Genomic DNA, 24,006 nt, shown 5'->3' with positions numbered 1-24,006 from the left:
AGGTTAATGCATACATATTCGATATTGTTCGATGTAAACAGATCAATGGATTGCTTTGATATGACGCAACGTTAGATATTGCTACCATCAAGTGTAACAGAAAAATGACGTTAAATTTGAACGTCTTTTTGAAAACGCGCACCATTTTCATGTTTTTTCTTGTCGGGTAGTTGCATAGTATTACAAAAGAGTATAAATGCCGTGCGAGACCAATCCAATATAATTTTTCATTCTAACTCCTAATTGAACAGGCTTTATTTTTTTAGAATAGAGATAACGAGCTTTAATTTTGATACTTTTAATCTTTTAAAATATTTCAGGGGTACTGCATACAAAGAAAGAAAGACTACGGTTTAATATTTCACTATCGGTATACACCACTATATTTATTTTTAATCATACAAGGACAAATCGTATAAATATGTGTTTATTATCACCAATAGTATATCGTTTAGAAATTAAGCGATTTGATAAATAATATGATTAAATATCGTCAAGTGCTGCTAAAACATTCATATGTAATTCTTCGTTCAGCTTGTTGCAATTTCCAGATTTTGTAATTTCGGATTCAGTTAAAATATACCTGGCAGATACGGAATAGTTAATTGCAAGTCTTTTTGGTAAAAGTTTGTATGAAAAATTACGCTTACTGACAATATCATAGTAATATCCTTTCACAACATTAGCGCCTCTGGGAAATATATTTATTAAAGTTATTGGTCACATGACGTTGTAACGGTCAAGTGATTGTTTACTATAAACACGTGTGTGTGTTTATATCTAGCACATGGTGTGTGTTTACGTTCAATTTGATTGGATGGCATATACTTGTAGTGCCGGTTTTACGGGTATATGCCCTCGTGATTTTCGTGAAAAGCATGATTAAGTATTACTTAAGGGGTTAGTTTGAGAAAATAAAGTTATTCGAAGTTTGCCTATAGTTCAAAGTAGCAGCATTCGTTATTATGGTATGTCTGACACCGAGAAACTTCATTCATCGCCTGATGGTAGTTCTGCACATCTTACCGGTAATAAAGACCTGGTGGATACATTCTCGCTGTTTAAAACCTATCTTGACGGGAAGTTCGATACTCTTTATAAAGACTTGGCCGTTGGCAATGAGAACTTTAAATTTGCAACCAAACTCAAGCCGGAAGTTTCAGTTAAGCGCATTCGTTCTGCAGAATGCCGTGCTATTATGAGTATCCAGGAAAAGAAAAGACCTCATCCTTATAGAACCGCTGCAGCTACTGTTTCTGCTTCTCCTGCTACAATGCCAAACCAACATTACGTTAGAAAAACAACCAACAGCCGCCCTTTCGGACCAGCAGACGAAGGGAATCATCATCTCACGACATCAGTTTCAACTGCAACCAGCTTGGTCACTGGCGAACTCAGTGCCCCCTTTTCAGTTCAAAATCAGCTGTCCCAGGGACATCAAGGCAACATAGTTAATGATAAGTATAGTTATACTACTTTTTTAGATGGAAGCAATCTTTACGGACAGTTTGAACTGTTTCTGTCACATGCAAAATATTTTGACAATATTGATATTTCATCTGTTGCAAAAGGGGTAAAATATAGCTTACGCAAGCATATACAATTTTGGAAACATATAGGTGCAAATGAATTTGTTATAAATACTATCAAACATGGTTACGTTATTCCTTTTTTGCAGACTCCTACATCTATGTCATTTAAGAATAACAAATCTGCTTATGTCCATTCTAAATTTGTAAATGAAGCAATTTCAGATTTACTTGATATCGGATGTGTTATTGAAACTCCATTTCAACCATTTGTTGTAAACCCGCTTAGTGTTGCGGTTCAAAGTTCGGGCAAAAAACGTCTGATTTTGGATCTAAGTGAACTGAATGTTTTTATTAAAAAAGAAAGAATAAAATTTGAAGACTGGAAAGTGGCTTTAAACTATTTCACAAAAGATTGCTATCAATTTAAGTTTGATCTTAAGTCTGGTTATTTTCATTATGACGTATGTACTAAACAACAAACATATTTAGGATTTTTCTGGAACAATAAATTTTACTGTTTTACAGTGTTAGCTTTTGGTCTATCATCTGCTCCATATCTATTCACTAAATGTTTACGTCCAATCGTAAAATATTGGCGAGAAAATGGCGTAGATATTGTACTTTACTTAGATGATGGACTTGGAATGGGTAAAAATAAACAAGAAGCTTCCGAATGTTCATCTTTTGTGAAAGCGTCTTTGTTAGAAGCAGGGTTTTTAATTAACATGGACAAATCTATTTTTGAACCAGTCCAATGTTTAGAGTGGTTGGGTTTAGTTTGGAATTCGTCTGAATTTTCAATTAGTATATCAGAGAGACGGATTAAAAATACCCTAACATCATTGGTTGATGTTTTAAATAACTTTCCTAATTTCACAGCACGTAAATTGGCTCAGGTAACGGGAAAGGTAATTTCTATGTGTCCAGTCATGGGTAACATAACTAGTTTAATGACCCGTTACTTACACTGGGCTATTGAAAACAGAGTAAAGTGGGATTTAAAGTTAATATTGGAATGTCCTGATTGTGTATTCAATGAGCTCACATTTTGGCTGAATAACATTCAAAGATTGAACAGAAAACATTTAGCAGGTTATTCGTTTCCTCACGTGGTTGTATATTCTGATGCTAGTAATGTAGCTGCTGGTGCTTACTCGATAGATATCGACTCTAATATTTTTCATCAGATGTGGACTTTACAAGAGTCCTTACAGAGTTCTACATGGAGAGAACTTCAAGCTATTTTGTTGGCTTTGATGTCGTTTAAAAATCGTTTAAGAAATAAATGTGTTAAATGGCATACAGATAATAATAACTGTGTTTTCATTGTTCAGAAAGGAAGTAAAAAAGTACATTTACAAGAGATAGCTATTAATATTTTTAAGTTGTGTTCTGAATTGAATATAACGTTAGATGTTGTTTGGATCCCGAGATCTGAAAATACTAAAGCTGATTATATTTCAAAAATGATTGATATAGAAGACTGGGGAACAAGCATAGCATTTTTTAGATTTGTAGATGATATGTGGGGTCCGCATACTGTGGACAGGTTTGCGAGTAATTTAAATAAAAAATTACCAAGGTTTAATTCTAAATTCTGGAATCCAGGTGTTGAAGCAGTTGATGCGTTGACGCAAAATTGGAATAATGAAGTTAATTGGATTGTTCCTCCAATTTCTGTTGTTTGTAGAGCAATTAGACATCTGATTTTATGCAAAGCTAGAGGCACTTTGATAGTTCCAAAGTGGCCTTCCTCGTCATTTTGGACAATAATTTTTAAAAGAGGTTTGCATTTGCAACCATATGTAATTGATGTTTTAGAGTTTCAACCAAATCAGAACATTTTTATTCATGGTATGAATAATAAGTCCTTGTTGGGATCTTCTGAATTCGTTTCTAGTGTTTTAGCTATAAGATTGAACGCTGAGTTCACGTAAGAATTTACGACAAGGCTGTTGAGCAAGGTCGCATAGTAAAGACAAGGCCAATATAGTGGCAAGGTCTTATGTTGATGACAAGGCCAAATTTAATAGGCAAGGTCTCTCTGACATGGCCAGTGTAGAAAATAAATATGGCAAGGTCATTTAAATATATTGTAAGCTAGTAGTAAAGTATAGTAGATTATATTTCTATTTCATATGCATTTTCAGATATTTTTTCATGTGGAGTATGGAAATCCTTGCCTAAGCCAGTCGACCAAGATTTGTCATCTTTATCTTATTGCCTACCTGAGTTCTGTCTGTGTTCGAAGGCCGAGAACACCGAAAGAAAATAATCATATGAATTTAACAATTTCTGTAAGTGATGTAATAATTATTATTATGTTAAACCTTTACAAGCTTCAGATTTTTATGTTTCATTGTACTTAATACAACTATCAAAGACATTTAATTTATATGCTAAGGTTGAAGAAGCATACTATTCCATAAGCTGGGCTCATAAACTAGCTGGCTATCCCAATCCGTGTTATTCACAGTTGTGTATATTGGTTAAAGAAGGAGCTCATACAGACATTGTACATGTTATTGTAAATATAAAAGAACCAATTACGCCAGATATTTAAAAAAAAAAAAAAAAAAAATTGTTATTAAATATGGTCAAGAATGTAACAATCGTATAGAAATTAGAATTTGTTGCATGTGTCTTATTAGATATGCAGGGTTTCTAAGATTTTCTGAAAAAAAAAAAAAAAAAAAAAAAAAAAAAGATCTGTTTTAAAAATTTCTGATACACATGTATCTTTGCTCATGCAGAAAAGCAAAACCGATCATTATAGAGAAGGCACACAGGTTTTAATTGCTAGAACAGATACACAAACATGTCCTGTTAGTATGTTGGGAGAAATGTTAATTATTATCCAATATTGACACATCATCTTCAAATTATATATTTAGATCCATGTATTGATGTAAAAAATCTAAGTCTTATAACCTGAGACTGAATCAGTGAGAGGTCTTAAACCTTTATCATATACTAGAGTAAGAGAAATTATATTATCAGCTCTTGAATCTATCGGTTTAGATGAGTTCGAATTTGGATTACATAGCTTGAGATTAGGTGGAACTACTTCAGCTGCATCAGCTGGCATTCATGATAGATTATTTAAGAAGCATGGTAGATATACTATACTATTATAAATATACTATATATATATGTATTATTCTCTGTTCAGATCTACTTGGCTTTCTTTGTCTTTCGAAAGGCTGCTACAGCTGTAGGCACACTTATCCTATATATGTGTTGTTTTATTTATTAAATAATTTATATTCGTTTGAGCTGGCGAATTAGAATATAAATATATTTATTAAAGTTATTGGTCACATGACGTTGTAACGGTCAAGTGATTGTTTACTATAAACACGTGTGTGTGTTTATATCTAGCACATGGTGTGTGTTTACGTTCAATTTGATTGGATGGCATATACTTGTAGTGCCGGTTTTACGGGTATATGCCCTCATGATTTTCGTGAAAAGCATGATTAAGTATTACTTAAGGGGTTAGTTTGAGAAAATAAAGTTATTCGAAGTTTGCCTATAGTTCAAAGTAGCAGCATTCGTTATTATGTTTACCCACCCACCCACCCTTTTATGAGATGGTTATCGTTAATGGGAGTATATGCATCATATATTACATTATATTAATATGAATTTTTCCTCTTTTGTAGATAGTTTTTGATTGTGTAACTGTATATTACTGTGCTATTGTATGATTGGATTGGTAGTGTGCCTGAATTATAGTGAAGGACTTTAGTTTGAGAATTATATTGAATGTAAAGTTAATATTAAAGGCTGCTACAGCTGTAGGCACACTTATCCTATATATGTGTTGTTTTATTTATTAAATAATTTATATTCGTTTGAGCTGGCGAATTAGAATATAAAGGAAATACCCCAGTCATCTGTGACGGCTGACGGTAATATTTCTGGCTCACTTAAAGTTTTCATTAAATAATAATCGGAATCATCATCATCCGCGACAACGGCTATGATTGTGCCATTACTTATTAAATCCAATAAAGAATCCCCACTGTTGTTTTCTTCAACTGCATGATTTTCTGTTGATTGTTCGCGAACAATTTTAACTGGCCGCGGAATCGAAATTTACGACATAATTCATAATTTGCTGATACACATTGATCACACGTATAACAAGACAAATCAGTCACCATCAATTCGGAGTTATTAGTCGTTCTAACGCAATGAATTTTTCTGATTTCGGCAATGCTTTTAAAATGTTGTGTTGTATTTCGGGGTATGGTTTCTACGTATCTAAAAATTCTTCGCTTGCAGCCGGTTGATTTTGGTTTCTGTAAATTATCATTACAAAAGTTAAATAAATCTTTTCCGTTCTGAATGGATGACCGACCACGGATTACGGAAAAATCGGCCTCTCTCTTTATATAACCACCAGCCGCGTCTTGGGCACCTTTTGCATGCGCAGTTTCAAAAAAATTTCGTATGATTGAATCATATCCTAAATCAGAAAATGTCGTTGCTAACAGACCAAAACAATGACGGCTCTTGTATTGCGTAGCACAGCCATCATTAAATTCATGCATAACTTTTGGATTATAGCTAATTTCATGTAGATATTCAGAAACTGATTTTTGGACATAATGAGTAAAGTACTGGTCACGTTTGTCATCTTCACTTATAACGAAGAATTCTTCTTTAATAATAACAGGGTTATCCACTGAACTTTCTATACCATCTACTTCAAGAATCGCGTGCCGGTATAAAAGAGTCACATGAAGAGAAACCTCAATTTTTTGAAAATATCCTGTTTGGATTTCAGTCTTATCAAAGCATCTGTAGCTCTCTGAGTAATCATTTACTGTTACACAATGATTTAGAGGCAAGTTGTCTAGCAAGGATCGCAACTGGTCGGATTGCCAAGAAGCGCTAAATTGGTGGTACGGAAAAGTACGGAGAATTTGTATAAAATAAGAGAACATTTCAAATGGTGTAGTTGACTTCTTTACGAGCATAAGCTTTCTTAATGATTTAGATCTGCGTTTTAAATTAACGTATTCATACCTTTCCCACTGTACTGTAGACATATTTAAATTATCATTTTTTTCTTCTTCCGTTAACTTAAAATTGTGAACACCACAATTATCACAATTTCTTTGTAAACATTTAAGTTTGTCTACATTTTCCGCGGTTTTACATATGGTTTCGTTGACAAGCTCCTTAATATTTTCATAAATTATAAATTCTCCTTGAAGTGCAGGACTATTTTTCAGTACTTTGCGCCGGAAGTCCATGCAAGTTTTGAAAATACCACGAATTTCTATATGGTACCTGCAACAACATGTTTGCTTATCTTTAGGACGAATTGATTGCACGAAAAAAGGTTTAAGTTTTTCAAATGTTCGCTGGCAAATTTTGAAAGACGGATTTTTTTCCCTGAAATCGAAATATACTTCGGTTTGTGTTTTTTCTAGAACATAAACAGCATGAGAAACAAATTGTTTAGGACCAGTTCTCATTCTTTTTATGTCATTTTTGTTACCCGTAGGCCTTGACATACCAGGAGAGGTCCAAAAGTCATATACGAGCTTTTTATTTATATCGTTTAAAGCATCTGATCTTGTCTTGCGTTTTGTGAAACTCCACGAAGCATTGTCTGATTGTAAAACAGAAGCTCGATGTTGCCTCCCTCGACTCAACCTTTTGTTGTTTAGCCCCAATTTTCTACTTACGTGCTTCTTACTTATATTTTCTGAACTGACGGATGTAGTAATGATATCCATAACTGTTGTTGCTGTTTTAGAACGTTGCTTTTTTGTTGTGGAAATTATTTCTTGAATATTTTTTATTATGTTTGAATTCGTAGAATCAACTATTTTATCTTCGGGAGTCGTAATAACTTTCATATTTCTCAAAATATTAATCGTTGGCGATTTCTGATCTTTGATGTATGCAGATATGACTGCGGCGCGCTTAGTGGGTGTTTTGGGAAGCGATTCTTTGATCTTTCGCAAAGCTCTCCATTGACTCATTCTGTTTTTGAATGGTGTATTTGTGTGATTAAATTCTAAATTTGTTTCTTTTGATTGTTTTAATTTAGCGCGATACAGTTTCTTCCTTTCTCTTTCCTTAATTTTCCTGTGTATTTCATTTTCTCGTTCAGCTCGTTTTCTCGTAGCTTCTTTTGTTAATGGTTTTTCATTCTGTTTTTCGGCTCGCCTTGACTCGTTATAAATTTCTTTGTTTTTAGACCACGATTTTCGCTTTTGTTCATTTTTTTTTCTCTTTTCTTTTCTAAATACAACTGCTTTTTTTCTGTACCTGTGCCATAAAAAACCCTCCATCAATATTTCATAATTTAATATTTTAAAATCTTAATGTCAGTAATTTTGTGGTGTTTGAGGAATAGTTTTGCGATATTTTTAAAAAAGAAAAAAGAAAAACACATCGAATATCTTTTAATCTATGGATAGTAAAAGAGACACTTGTTATGATATTGTAATTATTATGTTTATTTATGTTGGCCTAATTTGTGTTGTATGGCCTGATAGTTGTTTACCAAATAATCTTATAACTGTGCAGTTTAGGAATCACTGGAACAATCACAGAATGATTGGAACTTTCTAGAATGATCCTTATAAAAGATGCGTAATTTAAACTTCTACGTTATTCCAGAAACTTCCATTGTAACTTTCCAGGATTTTCCACAATGTTCCATTATAGAGTGTTCTAGAATTTTCCATGACAACACTATATATACAGACACTAAAGTTAAACTCTCATAATTAAACTTGGACATAGATATTGATAGACATTAGTATTCACAGCATTTGGATTGACACTTTAATTCTACAAACAACATCATACTGGATTGTGACATTAGTAGTGAACGTAATATTCAAATTGGATTCCGAAAGATTTCCGGATACAGATAAAGATAACTGATTGGACTCATATTTTGACAGTTAAGTTAACAGTAATATTTGTGTAATACCTTTTTGTAAACTTTTGTATATTAAATATTGTTAAATTTTATTATTGATTTGTGTCTTTTGTTGGCTACAATTTAAAGGCGATTTCTGGCCGTAACAGAAATTGGGGGCTCGTCCGGGATACTGAATTGTCTTATTCAAAATTTGTTTAGTAATTTTTATTATAATTAGCCAACAAAATTCTACAAAATGGCATTTGATGCCGGTAAATTTTTGAAAACGCCAGACCTGGAGGGGTTTGATAATTTAAAGAAAGAGGAATTAGTGTTGCTTGCTAAACATCTGAAATTAAATTTTAAAGTATCTATGAGAAAACAAATTATAAAAAATTTGGTTATAGACAAATTAGTTGACGCAGAAATTTTAGGTGAAGAGGCTCTTGAACTTAAGGTCGAAAATGTAGATGCCTTTAAATTAAAACAGCTTGAATTAGAACATGAACTTAAATTAAAAGAACTGGAAATGAAGGAGATGGAGAAAATAAAAGTAAAAGAACTTGAAATGAAGGAAAGATTGGAAATGGATAAAAAGGAAAAAGAAGATGAATTTAAATTAAAAGAACTTGAAATGAAGTTAAAAGAACTTGAAATGAAGGAAAGGCTAGAGATGGAGAAAATGAAAATTGAAATGGTCAAGGAAGAAAGCAACACTAAAGTCCAGTCGAAATCAGATTATTTTGATGCAGCAAAAAATATACGTTTGGTTCCGAAATTTTGTGAAAAAACAGTTGATAAATATTTTCCACAGTTTGAGAAAATTGCAAATAATTTGAAATGGCCGAAACCATATTGGACTACGATGCTGCAAAGTGTTTTTGAGGGTAAGGCCGCTGAAATTTATTCCGCACTTCCATCAGAAAAAAGTTCTGATTATGATATGGTAAAACAGGAGGTTTTGAAAGCTTATGAACTAGTACCAGAAGCATATAGACAGAAATTTAGATCTTATAAAAAGTTTGATTCACAAACATATGTGGAATTTGCTCGGGAAAAAGAAGATCTATTTGATAAATGGCTTACTTCAAAGAAAACAGATAACAATTTTGATAACCTAAGACAATTGATGTTATTAGAAGAGTTCAAACAATGTGTTCATTTAGACTTAAAAACACATTTAGACGACAAAACTGTTGAGTCAATACATGATGCAGCTGTTATTTCAGATAATTATACTCTTTCACATAAAAGAAGTTTCAAGGGTCAAAATGTTAATACTTCCAGTGGAAATTACAAAAATCAAAGCACTGAGCATACTGATAGTAAGCCTGTTCCACAGAATAAGAGTCAGTCCAGTTATAATATGTCTAGTCCAAAATTTGATACTTTTGAGAAGAAGTCACTGACTTGTGCTTATTGTAAGAAGATTGGTCACCTGATGGCTGATTGTTTTAGACTCCAGAAGAAGAATGAACGAGATAATAAGCCGAAGACCAGTGCTTGTACGACACCTTATATTACCAGTACATTGGAATGCCCTGCGCGTCAGGCTTTTAAGTCCAGTTTTTGTGATTACATGGAGGAATACAAACCCTTTATGTCTGATGGGTTTGTTTCTATTGTTGATGATACCACTCTTCAGCCTATTAAGATTTTACGGGACACTGGAGCTTCTCAGTCTTTATTGTTAGAAGGTGTGTTGCCTTTGTCCGAGAAGACTTCTGTTGGTGCCTCCGTTTTGTTACAAGGTGTAGAGTTAGGTTGTATAGATGTTCCTCTCCATCGTATTTATCTGAAGTCAGATTTGATAACTGGACCAGTTATTGTGGGTGTTCGTCCTAATCTCCCTGTTGAGGGTGTTACATTATTGCTAGGAAATGATCTAGCTAGGAACAAAGTGGTTGCTGAACCAATTGTTACCAGTGAACCGGTGGTGGATGTTAAATTACCTGAAGATGATACTGAATTGTATCCAGCTTGTGTTGTCACTAGGGCGATGGCTAGAAAACAACAAGACGAGGATTTGCAAGAAAACCAGTTTGATTACATGGACCTTTCTGACACTTTTATAGCTGATATTGAAGATCCTGGTAACTCAGAAAAGGCTATTATAAAACCACCTAGTGTTAACAAAAATGTTATTATGCCATGGCCAGATGTAAACAGCCATTCATTAGACCGAAATAATTTACTCGAAGAACAACATAAAGACCCTGAGGTTCTTCAGCTCAACCAGCGGGCTCAAACACAGGAGGAAGCAGACAAAGTGGCCGAATGCTTTTACCATCAGGACGGCATTTTAATGAGGAAGTGGAGGCCTCCTGATGCTACTCCAGAGGAGGAATGGAGAGTGGTGTACCAAGTGGTGGTGCCTAAAGTTTATAGGCAAGAAATTATTGGTCTTGCCCATGACACCCCCTTGGCTGGACACTTAGGTATAAGGAAGACTTGCCTTAAGATCTTGCAGCACTTCTACTGGCCCAGACTTCGAAATGATGTCGCAGAATACTGCAAATCATGCCATATATGCCAGGTTGTTGGTAAGCCTAAACAGAAAATACCACCAGCACCACTTCTGCCTATTCCAGCCTTTGACGAACCTTTCAGCAGAGTTTTAATTGACTGCGTTGGACCTTTACCAAAGACCAAAACTGGAAATGCGTATTTATTGACAATCATGTGTACATCCACACGCTTTCCTGAGGCTATTCCGCTGAGAAATATCAAGACACCTACTATTGTCAAAGCTTTGATCAAATTTTTCACATTAGTAGGACTTCCTAAGTCTATACAGTCCGACCAGGGGTCAAATTTCATGTCAGGTTTATTTCAGCAAGTCGTATACCAGTTAGGGATTGCTCAGTACAGATCAAGTGCTTATCATCCAGAATCTCAAGGTGCCTTAGAACGTTTTCATCAAACATTGAAGAACATGATTAGAACTTTTTGTCTTCAATTTGACAGAGATTGGGATGATGGAGTTCACTTTCTACTTTTTGCAGTTCGAGAGGCTGTTCAAGAATCCCTTGGATTTAGTCCCTTTGAGTTGGTATTTGGCCATACTGTAAGGGGACCGTTAAAATTGATTAAGGAAAAGTGGCTTACTGAACATACTGACTTGAATCTTTTAGACTATGTATCTAGATTTAAAGAAAAATTGTATACTGCATGTCAAATTGCTCAGAAAAACTTAAAAAATGTACAGAACAAGATGAAAATTTGGTATGATAAAGATGCCAGGGACAGAGTTTTTGAGCCTGGTGATAAGGTACTTGTATTTCTGCCTGTCCCTGGACATCCTTTACAGGCTAAATATTGTGGTCCTTATACAATAGAGAGTAAAATTAATGATTTGAATTATATTGTAAAAACTCCAGGTCGGCGCAAACAAAATAGAGTGTGTCATATTAATATGTTAAAACCATATTTTGAGCGTACTAATGTACTATGTGTTAGTAAACCAGTTGCCACTTTAGGCATGGTTAAATTTGAGAACAATCATGGCAAACCAGATGTAATTGAACCACCTTTTAGTTCTAAAACTATGGAAGAGACAGTTAGATTGAAAAATTCAGAAATTTTGTCAAATTTAGACTCAAAACTTGCACATCTGTCTTTTGATCATAGAGAAGAAATAAAAACTTTGGTATTTTCTTTTACAAATCTTTTTCCAGATGTGCCAAACAAAACCACTGCTGTTTGTCATGATGTTGATGTAGGAGATGCTTCTCCAATTAAGCAACATCCTTACCGGCTTAATCCACTCAAACTTGAAGTTATGAGAAAAGAAATTAAATATATGCTTGACAATGATATTATTGAGCCGAGTAACAGTGAATGGAGCTCTCCTTGTCTCCTTGTGCCAAAACCAGATAAAACTTTTCGTTTCGTGACTGATTTCAGAAAAGTAAATTCAGTCTCAAAATCTGATTCCTATCCGATTCCAAGGATAGACGATTGTATTGACAATATTGGTCAAGCAAAATTTGTGAGCAAATTTGATTTATTGAAAGGTTATTGGCAAGTTCCATTGACACAGAGAGCTCGTGAAATATCAGCTTTTGTTACACCAGATGGCTTATTTCAATATACTGTAATGCCATTTGGCATGAAAAGTGCTCCAGCTACATTTCAAAGAATGATCAATAATGTTATAAAAGATTTAGACTGTTGTTATGCTTATATTGATGATCTTATTGTATGTAGTGATAGCTGGGAACAACATTTAACACATTTGTATGATACTTTTGATAGATTGTCACATTCAAATTTGACTGTTAATCTTGGTAAAAGTGAATTTTGTCAGGCCACTGTTGATTATTTAGGGCATACAGTTGGCCAAGGTCAAGTAAAACCTATTATGGCCAAAGTGGAAGCTATTTCCAAATTTCCACCTCCTACAAATAGAAAACAACTTATGAGATATTTAGGCATGATTGGATTTTACAGAAAATTTTGTTCAAATTTTGCTACTGTTGTTCAACCATTGACTCATCTTTTACGGAAAGATTCTAAATTTATCTGGAGCGGAAATTGTCAAAAAGCTTTTGAAAATAGCAAATCACTTTTAATTAATAGTCCAGTTCTGATTACTCCAGACTTTGAAAAACAATTTAAACTTGCCGTTGATGCAAGCGATGTAGGAATAGGAGCTGTTTTATATCAAGAGACAGATGATAATGTTGAAAAACCTATATCATATTTTTCTAAGAAATTAGATAAACATCAGAAAAATTATTCAACTATTGAAAAAGAGTGTTTTGCAATGTTGTCAGCACTTCAACATTTTGATGTATATTTGAATCCCACTGTATATCCTATTCTTGTTTATACTGATCATAATCCTCTCACCTTCATGCATAAAATGAGAAACAAGAATCAGAGGTTGACTAGGTGGAGTTTATTGTTACAGGAATATGATGTAATTGTAAAACATATTAAGGGTAAAGATAATGTAATAGCTGATGCTTTATCTAGAGCTTATTAAATCACTTTGTATATATTATGTATTTTTGTTCATATTATTCATGATAAGTTTTTGTTACACTAAAACTTCTTTTAAGGGGGGAGGTGTTATGATATTGTAATTATTATGTTTATTTATGTTGGCCTAATTTGTGTTGTATGGCCTGATAGTTGTTTACCAAATAATCTTATAACTGTGCAGTTTAGGAATCACTGGAACAATCACAGAATGATTGGAACTTTCTAGAATGATCCTTATAAAAGATGCGTAATTTAAACTTCTACGTTATTCCAGAAACTTCCATTGTAACTTTCCAGGATTTTCCACAATGTTCCATTATAGAGTGTTCTAGAATTTTCCATGACAACACTATATATACAGACACTAAAGTTAAACTCTCATAATTAAACTTGGACATAGATATTGATAGACATTAGTATTCACAGCATTTGGATTGACACTTTAATTCTACAAACAACATCATACTGGATTGTGACATTAGTAGTGAACGTAATATTCAAATTGGATTCCGAAAGATTTCCGGATACAGATAAAGATAACTGATTGGACTCATATTTTGACAGTTAAGTTAACAGTAATATTTGTGTAATACCTTTTTGTAAACTTTTGTATATTAAATATTGTTAAATTTTATTATTGATTTGTGTCTTTTGTTGGCTACAATTTAAAGGCGATTTCTGGCCGTAACACACTACAAGTAGTTATATGATAATGAAGATTTCAGATTTTATTTTGATGGTTTCATATGTGTGCATTCTTTGTATAATATGCATTATTTCCGGGTTTTTTTCAAAGAAGGACAGTAAACGGAGGAAAGAACTTGCGTAAACAGTTCATAACGTCCATGGCATATAACGGTGGCGGCGTCAAATCATGCTAACGGACATACTTGCAAGACATTTTCATTAATCCGTATTTTTTATAGATAATCTGTAAACTGAAAACAATTGGGTGTTCCAAATCCCATTTTTAAAGTACTTTTTATTGATATAGTACTCCAAGCAGAAAAAAATATTCATAGCGAAGTTAACTCTATGTTTATTTGCTTTAAAAGTTTTGTAAAGGTATAAAATTTACTTCGGACATTTCCGCAAGACATTGTAAACGCATCGTTTTGAATTGAAATTGTAGCTCTATGTATGTGATAGTTTGATTTTTTTGAAGCGTGCATTTAGTACAACACGATAGTGCATTCAATTAAATAAGTTACCTTTTAAAATTTTCATTTTTCAACTGAAATACTTGAAGCTTCCGAACTAAGTTTTCCGTGGGACATTTCTGTTCATCATATTGTTTTGTATATCCCTGTGCAAATTATACATTGAGGCAGCCATGCAATCCGTTACTGGAATATATGACGTCATAGAACTTTCATGCAAAATTTCGAAGAGTTGCGTTAAATTTTCGCGTATTTTTCAAAAAAAAAAAAACAAAGAGTTTTGTGTTTCGAGTTTGTTACATGGGACAACGTTAAGTTAACATGTTTTCTTATAATATGCCAGCTTTAGCTGGCACTTATGGTAGAAGCATCGTTTTGGAATAAAGAACGATAACTCTCTCTACACGACCCATCTGAAAAGTTTCGTCACTCTCGTTAAATCTCGTACGATTATTTTTTTTTAATGGCGGCCCAATTTAACGTTTCAACGCGAACTTGAAAAAACGGGACAGATAGGAATAATTTCAATATGAAATACGACATGAATTTTTATTTGTTTTACAGAAACAAGAATTTAGAAATTTTGTTAACTTGTGAAGTTTATTTAAATTTTATTGTACCACGGAAATTACCGACAACCGACAACAACATCTGACGCCATATTTCGTCTGTTACAACTTTCCATTATCAGTGAGGTCAAAACAAATTACTTGAATAATCACAGGTACTTCATTTAAAAGTCACAAAATCATAATTAACGATAACATATTTAGCGTAAACGTTCCGTCCAGCCATGGGAACACAGAAAAAAACTCTGCAAGCAATACATTTCGGATTTTTTTTTATAATGACCATGCGGGGTAAACTCCGGTGCACTGATTGACCATGCAGGACTACTTATGTTCATCTGCCACATAATTCCACACATCAGTGATAATGACGTTGTTTATACTGTTGAATGTGATCACGGTTATTCATGTAGCCAATGGCGAATCCAGAACTTTTCATAAGGGGGGCACGCTGACGGGGCGCTCCAGTCATGCTTCAGTGATTCCCTATATAATCAACAAAATTTCCCCCACGAAAAAGTCTAAATCACAACTTTAATAACAAAAGTTTAAAACACAAAAAAATATTCAAATAATTCACAATCTTTTAATTCTGTACTTCCTTTGGCAAACTCTCAACACATCTTTTTATTGATTATGTCACATATCAGATATCTACCTTATAAGTCCCAGGAGAAGGAAACTGTTTTGTTTTCTCTCTCTCTAAGGTTAATCATAAAAGGAGACTTGAGCCTGAGGCTGAGCAGTACATTTAGTACTGTATACATTGATGCTCCCATATTGTCCAAAATTATATTTTATGGGAAGATTATGATAACCCATGAGAATACCATGACTTTGATACATATAGGTATATACAGGGCATGTTACTTTGAAGAATGTGGGCTACATCCTTTAAAATTCAAGCTGCAGCAGTCCCTTGTATATATTTTATGCATCAGTTTAAACCTGATCAAAACATTTTCACTCTACCAAGTACTTTATCACTATATAACTGTCACTCAGGTTCACATTTCAACCTATTTAGCAATACACACTTATGGTTACATGTATATCACAGAACCAAAATTGCACTCAGTTGCCAAATTGCTATTCAGCAAAATAAAAAACCTGCAGAAATCTTACAAGTTTTCTTTCACCATGACCATGTAAAGTTATATAATTGTCATCTTTTTAAAATGAGCAAATTAAATTTGTTACCAGCATCCTTTTCTTCAAAAAATAATAGTTGAAGCATGGAATAATGTCAAATTGTTTGAAATATTTGAAGAAATAAAACAAAACATCTGTTTATATTCCAGTTTTAAGGATTTGAAATTGACCATACATGTAATGATGTATGGAATTTGGGTACTGACCTCATTACAGTATCATGGATTGTTTAGAGGTCATTTCAAACCCATTTTTCTATGACTCTACATGGACTCAAAATTAAATTGGTGTAACTATATTTTAAAGAAGGATAGTCTACAAAATAAGCACAGAATAAACTTTTGCCTGGTACATAAAAAAAAAAGTTGTGAAAAAAAAACTGACAATATACATGTAGGTGCAATTTGATTATTCTCATGTTATCAATTTCACAACAGAACTACAAATTTATTTTCATGACCAAAACAAAAAAAAGGTACAAACCTAAAGGCAATAAAATGCTTCGCCATGCACAGCCTGATACAACCACAGATGTATATTTAGCATTTTAAAAACACCAATTTTTTTATTTTCAGTTGAAATCAAACATATTCTAATTTGAAAACAGGTATCAGGTGAACTCAAACATTTCTATTCAGCAGAAGTCTTTAACTCCTTAATTTCATATGATAGTAAGTCCTACAAAAATATTGAAAATGTGTACATTTAATTTTTTTCTAGCTTCTCTCATGTGAAAGCGGTACCTTTTTGGTCACTATTTATGTGTTGCGTCTAAATAAGAATTGTAACACTTTGTAGTGACTGAACAGGTTAAACAAATACTTCTCAAGAAACAGAAAAAGAAGACAACTTGGAACAGCACAAGTCATGCCAGTATACATGTATGTATGAATAAAAACTCAGATCTGACAGAATAGCATGGACAATATGTTAGGTATATGTCCTTGTGAATATATAGTGAGGAAAGTTATCAATAATTCTGCAGATAATGCAATTTTACCAAGTGTTTTGTACATTTTCTGTTGAAATTTTCACACAATAAGTGAAACATTCAAACAGGCTAAACTAAATTTGTATTACTGAAAGTTTCAAACAATGACAAGTATTTTATTTACCAAATAACTCATGTGTTTCTGTGAGAGAAAAAAACATGTGCAATTTTGGTAATTAAAGGGAAAGAAGATCCTTTTGCAGCGCACTGGCGCATATCAATTGTGAATATATATATACTTAGTTACCAAATACATTTTCTTTATCATGATACTCACGTCGACATTATCAAGAAATACACATCATAGGAAAAATGCACCAATTACAGATAAAATATTTAAAACACCCTATTTTGTGTGCATCTCCTTCCAAATCAGTATTTGTTGCATCTATATATACTAGACGAGTTAAATAAATGTAATTAAGTTAAATTTTGGAAGAAAAACCCAAAATTTTGAAAAAAAAACAACCCAAAAATGTTGTTCCATAACCAAAAAATCAAGGTGCAAAAATCAATTCTAATCTTCCTTTTATGTATTGATCCTTCTAGTAAAATGTCATAGAGATCCATTCACTTATACTCAAGTTATTCTGTGGAAACTAAATGTGTCTTCTCGAAAACAACTATGACATGATTAAGCATTACTCGAAAGCAAATTTTTGACATGCTTGTATTTCCCATTTCCATTCTCAATTTTATTCTGCTGTCATATAAAAACTTGAAAAGTAAACTACATCATGTACATGTAACAAAAAACAATATATGCAAGAAATGACATAGCCTGGGATCCGGCCCAATCTAGCTGCGCGTCGTAAGGGCCAGGTGGGGAACAAATACCATGTGATCGATTCAGTGCCAGTTGACTCTGAATCTAAAGTGAGGCTGAATAAATATTTGCATAAATTTTGATGTTTGATGTAAACCAGCACAATTGGAATCAATTGACACCTTGGACATGTGAAATCTTAAACTTTTAACTTTCTCACCAGGCGATTGCTGATAAGAATTAACCCTTTTCTGCTTACTAATTATCATCATACTACTAATTAGATATGATAACACTATACATCAATTCATAAAGAAAAATAATTACAGTCTAATTTTTACTAATTGATGTTAAACAAGAATTGATTGGATACAGATGTAAAACAAACATTGAGGACAAAATTAGTATTAACCAATCATTGACAGGCAGTACATTGATACACGCCTGGCTATACTGACAGGATTAGCCAGGACCCCAGGCTAGAAATGACATAAAACTGACTCTGAATACATGAGACTCACAAACTGAAGATGATCAGGAATACAAATGTTTTTTTATTAGAGTCGGATTTTTTTCACCGAAGCCTTTCAGCACTATCAATTAAAAATTAAAATTATTTAGTCAAAATTTAACACTAGTATTAAAGTTTATCATAACAAATTGGCAAATATAGCCATTATCACCTAAAAAAACTACTGTGTACAGACTTATCTGTGCGCTTTGGGAAGTTTTAAATGTTTTTAGATATATAAAAGTTAAATTTATTTTGCATATCTGAAAGATAAAATCATTTTTGGTGAAGGTCTGGATTCAAAATATTTTTTTTGTCCTCTGCTTGAACAGATTTTTTATTCATCAATTTGGGAATCTGGATATTTTTTGAGGAAAAATACCATAACCCCTCCTGCCTTTTCAAGTTCAATGATCGTTCCCTAAACATTTTCCATCTGAAGTTATAATTTTATTTTAGACATAAACAATAGCCTAGGACATTCGTTCTGAACATGCATGAAATATTTGCCACTGGACGTTCAACAACCAACAACCAATCAATATATATAGGACATTGTCTTAGTATTTATTTAATAGTTAGCAATACAGCTTATAGGTATATCATAAATAGGTACATGTATAAAGCTGGCATTTAAGGTAGCGCCTTACTCATATTATATGCCAGCTTTAGCTGGCACTTATGGTAGAAGCATCGTTTTGGAATAAAGAACGATAACTTTCTCTACACGACCCATATGAAAAGTTTCGTCACTCTCGTTAAATCTCGTACGATTATTTTTTTTTAATGGCTGCCGAAGTTAACGTTTCAACGCGAACTTGAAAAAACGGGACATATAGGAATAATTTCGATGTGAAATACGACATGAATTTTTATTTGTTTAAAAAAACAAGAATTCAGAAATTTTGGTAACTAGTGAAGTTTATTTAAATTTTATTGTACCACGGAAATTACCGAAGTTTGGACAACAACATCTGACGCCATGTTTCGTCTGCTTCATATTTCCATTATCAGTGAGGTTAAAACAAAGGTCCTTAATAATCACAGGTACTTCATTTAAAAGTCACAAAATCATAATTAATGATAACATATTTAGCGTAAAAGTTCCGTCCAGCCATGGGAACACAGAAAAAACCTCTGCAAGCAATACATTTCGGTATTTTTTTAAAATGGCCATGCGGCATGTGGGATAAACTCCGGTGCACTGGTTAACCATGACTACTTATGTTCATCTGCCACATAATTCCCCATATCAAAGAACAGTGATAATGACGTTGGTTATACCGTTGAATGTGATCACGGTAAGTCATGTAGCCCACAGACTAATTCAAAACTTTAATGACCCCCCTTTTCCCCCCAATAATTCACAATCTGTCTGGTTCTTAAAAAAAGTTAGTTAAAAAACTGACAATATATGTGCAATTTGGGTACTCTCATGTTAGCAACTTCACAGTTATAAATTTATTTCCATGACTTCCTTTGGCAATCTCTCAACAAATCTTTTCACTGATTATGTCACATACATTATGTCAGATACAGTTCCAGGAGATGGAAACTGTTTTGTTTTCTCTCTCTAAGTTTAATCATAAAAGGAGACTTGGAGACTTGAGTCTGAGTAGTACATTTAAGTACAAACTGTATATATTGTATGCTCCCATATTGTCCAAAATTAGATTTTATGGGAAGATGGAGTTAATATGATAACCCATGATAATACCATGACTTTGATAGGTATATACATGTACAGGGCATGTTACTTAGGAGTATGTCATGTATGTGGGCTACATCTTTAAAAATTCAAGCTACAACAGTCACCTGTATATCAGTTTAAACCTGATCAAAAAACATTTTCACTCTACCAAATACTTTATCACTATATCAGGTTCACATTTCAACCTATTTAGCAATACACACTTAATTATGGCTATATAACATCACAGTACCAAAACTGCACTCAGTAACCAAAATTGCACCTATTCAACAAAAAAAGCTGTTGAAATCTTACAAGTTTTCTTCACCATGTGAAGTTATCTAATAATCATCTTTTTAAAATGAGAAAATCAAATTTGTTACTAGCATCCTTTTCTTCTAAAAATAAAAGTTGAAGCATGGAATAATGTCAAATTGTTTGAAATATTTGAAGAAATAAAACAAAACATCTGTTTATATTCCAGTTTTAAGGATTTGAAATAACATGTAATGATGTATGGAATTTGGGTACTGATCTCATTACAGAATCATGGATAATTTATTGTTTGGAGGTCAGTTGAAAACCATTTTTCTATGACTCTGAATGGACTCAAAATTAAATTGGTGTAACTATTATATTGTAAACAAGGATAGTCTAAAAAATAAGCACAGAATAAACTTTTGTCTGGTTCATAAAAAAAAGTTGATGAAAAAAACTGACAATATAGAGGTGGAATTTGGGTACTCTCATGTTAGCAACTTCACAACAGAACTACAGATTTATTTTCATGACCATAATAAAAAAAAAAAAACCTAAAGGCAATAAAATGCTTCGCCATGCACAGTCTGATACGTCCACAGATGTAAATTTCATATAAAAAACACAATTTTTTTTATGTCAGTTGAAATCAAACATATTTTAATTTGGGACCCTTCAAACTTCAATATGGACTAATTTGAAAACAGGTATCAGGTGAACCTAAACATTTCTATTCAGCAGAAGTCTCTAACTACAAATGTACATATCTCCTTAATTTCGTATGATATTGATAGTATTAAGTCCTACAAAAATATTGAAAATGTGTACATTTATTTTTTTTTCTAGCTTCTCTCATGTGAAAGCAGTACCATTTTGGTCACTATTTATGTGTTGCGTCTAAATAAGAATTGTAACACTTTACAGTGACTGAACAGGTTAAACAAATACTTCAAAAGAAACAGAAAAAGAAGACAACTTGGAACAGCACCAGCCATGCCAGTATATGTATGAATAAAAACTCAGATCAGAATACCATGAACAATATGTTAGTTATATCCTTCTGAATATATAGCATGTATAGTGAGGAAAGTTATCAATAATTCTGCAGATAATGCTGCTGCAATTTCATCAAGTGTTTTGTACATTTTCTGTAAAAAAATTTCACACAATCAGTGAAACATTCAAAAAGGTTAAACTTAATTTTTATTACTGAAAGTTTTAAACAATTACAAGTGTTTTATTTACCAAATAACTCATGTGTTTCTGTGAGAAAAAAAATCATGTGCAATTTTAGGAATTAAAGGGAAAGAAGATCCTTTTGCCTCGCATGTCAATTTTGAATATACTTACCAAATGTATTTTCTTTATTATGATACTCATGTCGACATTATGAAGAAGTACACATCATAGGAAAAATGCACAAATTACAGATAAAACAATTAAAACATACTTTTTTGTGTGCATCTCCTGCCAAATCAGTATTTGTTGCATCTATATACTAGATGAGTATAATCAATGTAAATATGGTAAATTTTTAAAGAAAAACCAAAAATTTTGATAAAAAAAACACCCCTAAAAATGATGTACCATAACCCCAAAATCAATTCTTATCTTCCTTTTGTGTATTGAACCTTCTAGTACAATTTCATAGAGATCCATTCACTTATACTTAAGTTATTGTCTTGAAACCAAATGTGTCTTCTTGAAAACAACTATGACAGTATTAATATAAAAAAGAAGATGTGGTATTATTGCCAATGAGACAACTATCCACAAAAGACCAAAATGACACAAACATTAACAACTATAGGTAACTGTACGGCCTTCAACAATGAGCAAAGCCCATACCGCATAGTCAGCTATAAAAGGCCCCGATAAGACAATGTAAAACAATTCAAACGAGAAAACTAACGGCCTTATTTAGGGACCGGTCAAAATTTATCGTCACATAGGACCGGTGCAAAAAATAAAAACATTTAATAAAAGTTACAACCCTATCGCTTTCTGACTGAGAAAAAAAAATGATGTCCTATGACAACTTAGTAATAAAAAAGTTGGTGTCCTATCCTACTTTTCTAATGTATTGTAAATAAAAGTATACTTAATAGAGGCATTTAACATATGTTGTCTTTATAATATGATCAAAAGCAAGAGTTTCGTGTTTTATTTTGTTGATTCACATACAATCACAGGCATGGCATTATCATAAATTATACTATGAATATAGCATTGAAAAAAAACAAAGACATTGCATAATGCAATCAAACCACAAATAGGTGTTTGTTAAACTGAAAAATTAATGAAGCTGCATGTATCTTATATAGAATTGTATCAATACCTTTAAATATTAATTATAAAAACAAGCTCCAGGAGAAACATGAAACTCAATAGCATTTGGTTGAACTCTCTATATATATTTTAACCTGAAGACCCATAGGTTGCCTTGGAATGTGTTTTTTTATTAGGAATGGTAATAATTGCTTTAACATTTTCGCACTTACAGAAAATGTACCTGATGTGACCCCCGAATTTTTGCTACTTTGTTGGATGATGTAATGTACATGATGTACATGATGTATGTTTGTTTCACTTCACCATATAAGTGAAATTAAATTTTACAGCAAAACAACAAAAAACTAAATGACATTGGATTCAGTAAGCTTGATATATATCTAAGATAGCTGCATAGTTTGATGAAAATCCAACTTGAATTTAAAAAGTTATAAAAAAAATTAAAGTGTATTATCTCTATTTTGTTCGAACTGCAAATTCTAGCTTTTTTGACCTAGATTAATTTAATTCTTGAATTTGACAGCAATACAGCAAAAAACAAAATGACCTGGGATTTAGTAAGCTTAATATATATCTAAGATAGCTGCATAGTTTGATGAAAATCCAAGTTGATTTGAAAAAAGTTATTAGAAAAATTAAAGTGTACTATCTCTATTTTGTTCGAATTGCAAATCCTAGCTTTTTTTACCAAGATTACTTTAATTCTTAAATTTTATAACAATACAACAAAAAACTAAATGAAATGGGATTCAGTAAGCTTGATATATATCTAAGATAGCTGCATAGTTTTATGAAAATCCAAGTTGATTTGAAAAAGTTATAAAAAAAATTAAAGATGCCTATCTGAATTTTTATATAATAATTTTTATTTTTACATATTGTATATTATACTTGTTATTTTAAGTTTTGTTATAAATGTATTAAAAATTATTTCAAAGTAATCGTTTGAAAAAAAACTTGTGTCCTATGGATATTATCTGTGAAAAAAGTGATGTCCCAACAAAAGCGATTCCGGAAAAAAGTATCTGTCCTACTGCACTTTGCACCGGTCCTATGTGTAGATGAATTTTGACCGGTCCCTTATGTAAAAAAATTGAACGAAAAAAAAATATGTAACACATAAACAAACGACAACCACTGAATTACAGGCTCCTGAAGCCTTACTCAAAAGCAAATTTTTGACATGCTTGTATTTCCC

The 24,006-nt window shown here is 32.6% G+C and overlaps 1 long non-coding RNA gene across 1 annotated transcript; it reads left to right on the top strand.

Moving 5' to 3' along the window:
* Window positions 1-709: 709 nt before the first annotated feature.
* LOC143056762 (uncharacterized) lies at window positions 710-5,350 on the top strand. Its single transcript, XR_012972499.1, has 2 exons — window positions 710-3,829; window positions 5,198-5,350. It is a non-coding gene; the product is annotated as an uncharacterized LOC143056762 (long non-coding RNA).
* The last annotated feature ends 18,656 nt before the right edge of the window (window positions 5,351-24,006 follow it).

This window comes from Mytilus galloprovincialis, chromosome 13 (assembly GCF_965363235.1).
Source record: "Mytilus galloprovincialis chromosome 13, xbMytGall1.hap1.1, whole genome shotgun sequence".
NCBI classification, from domain to species: Eukaryota; Metazoa; Mollusca; class Bivalvia; order Mytilida; family Mytilidae; genus Mytilus; species Mytilus galloprovincialis.
The sequence above is the reverse complement of the archived record's forward strand: the minus strand, read 5'-3'. Positions and strand labels throughout refer to the sequence as shown.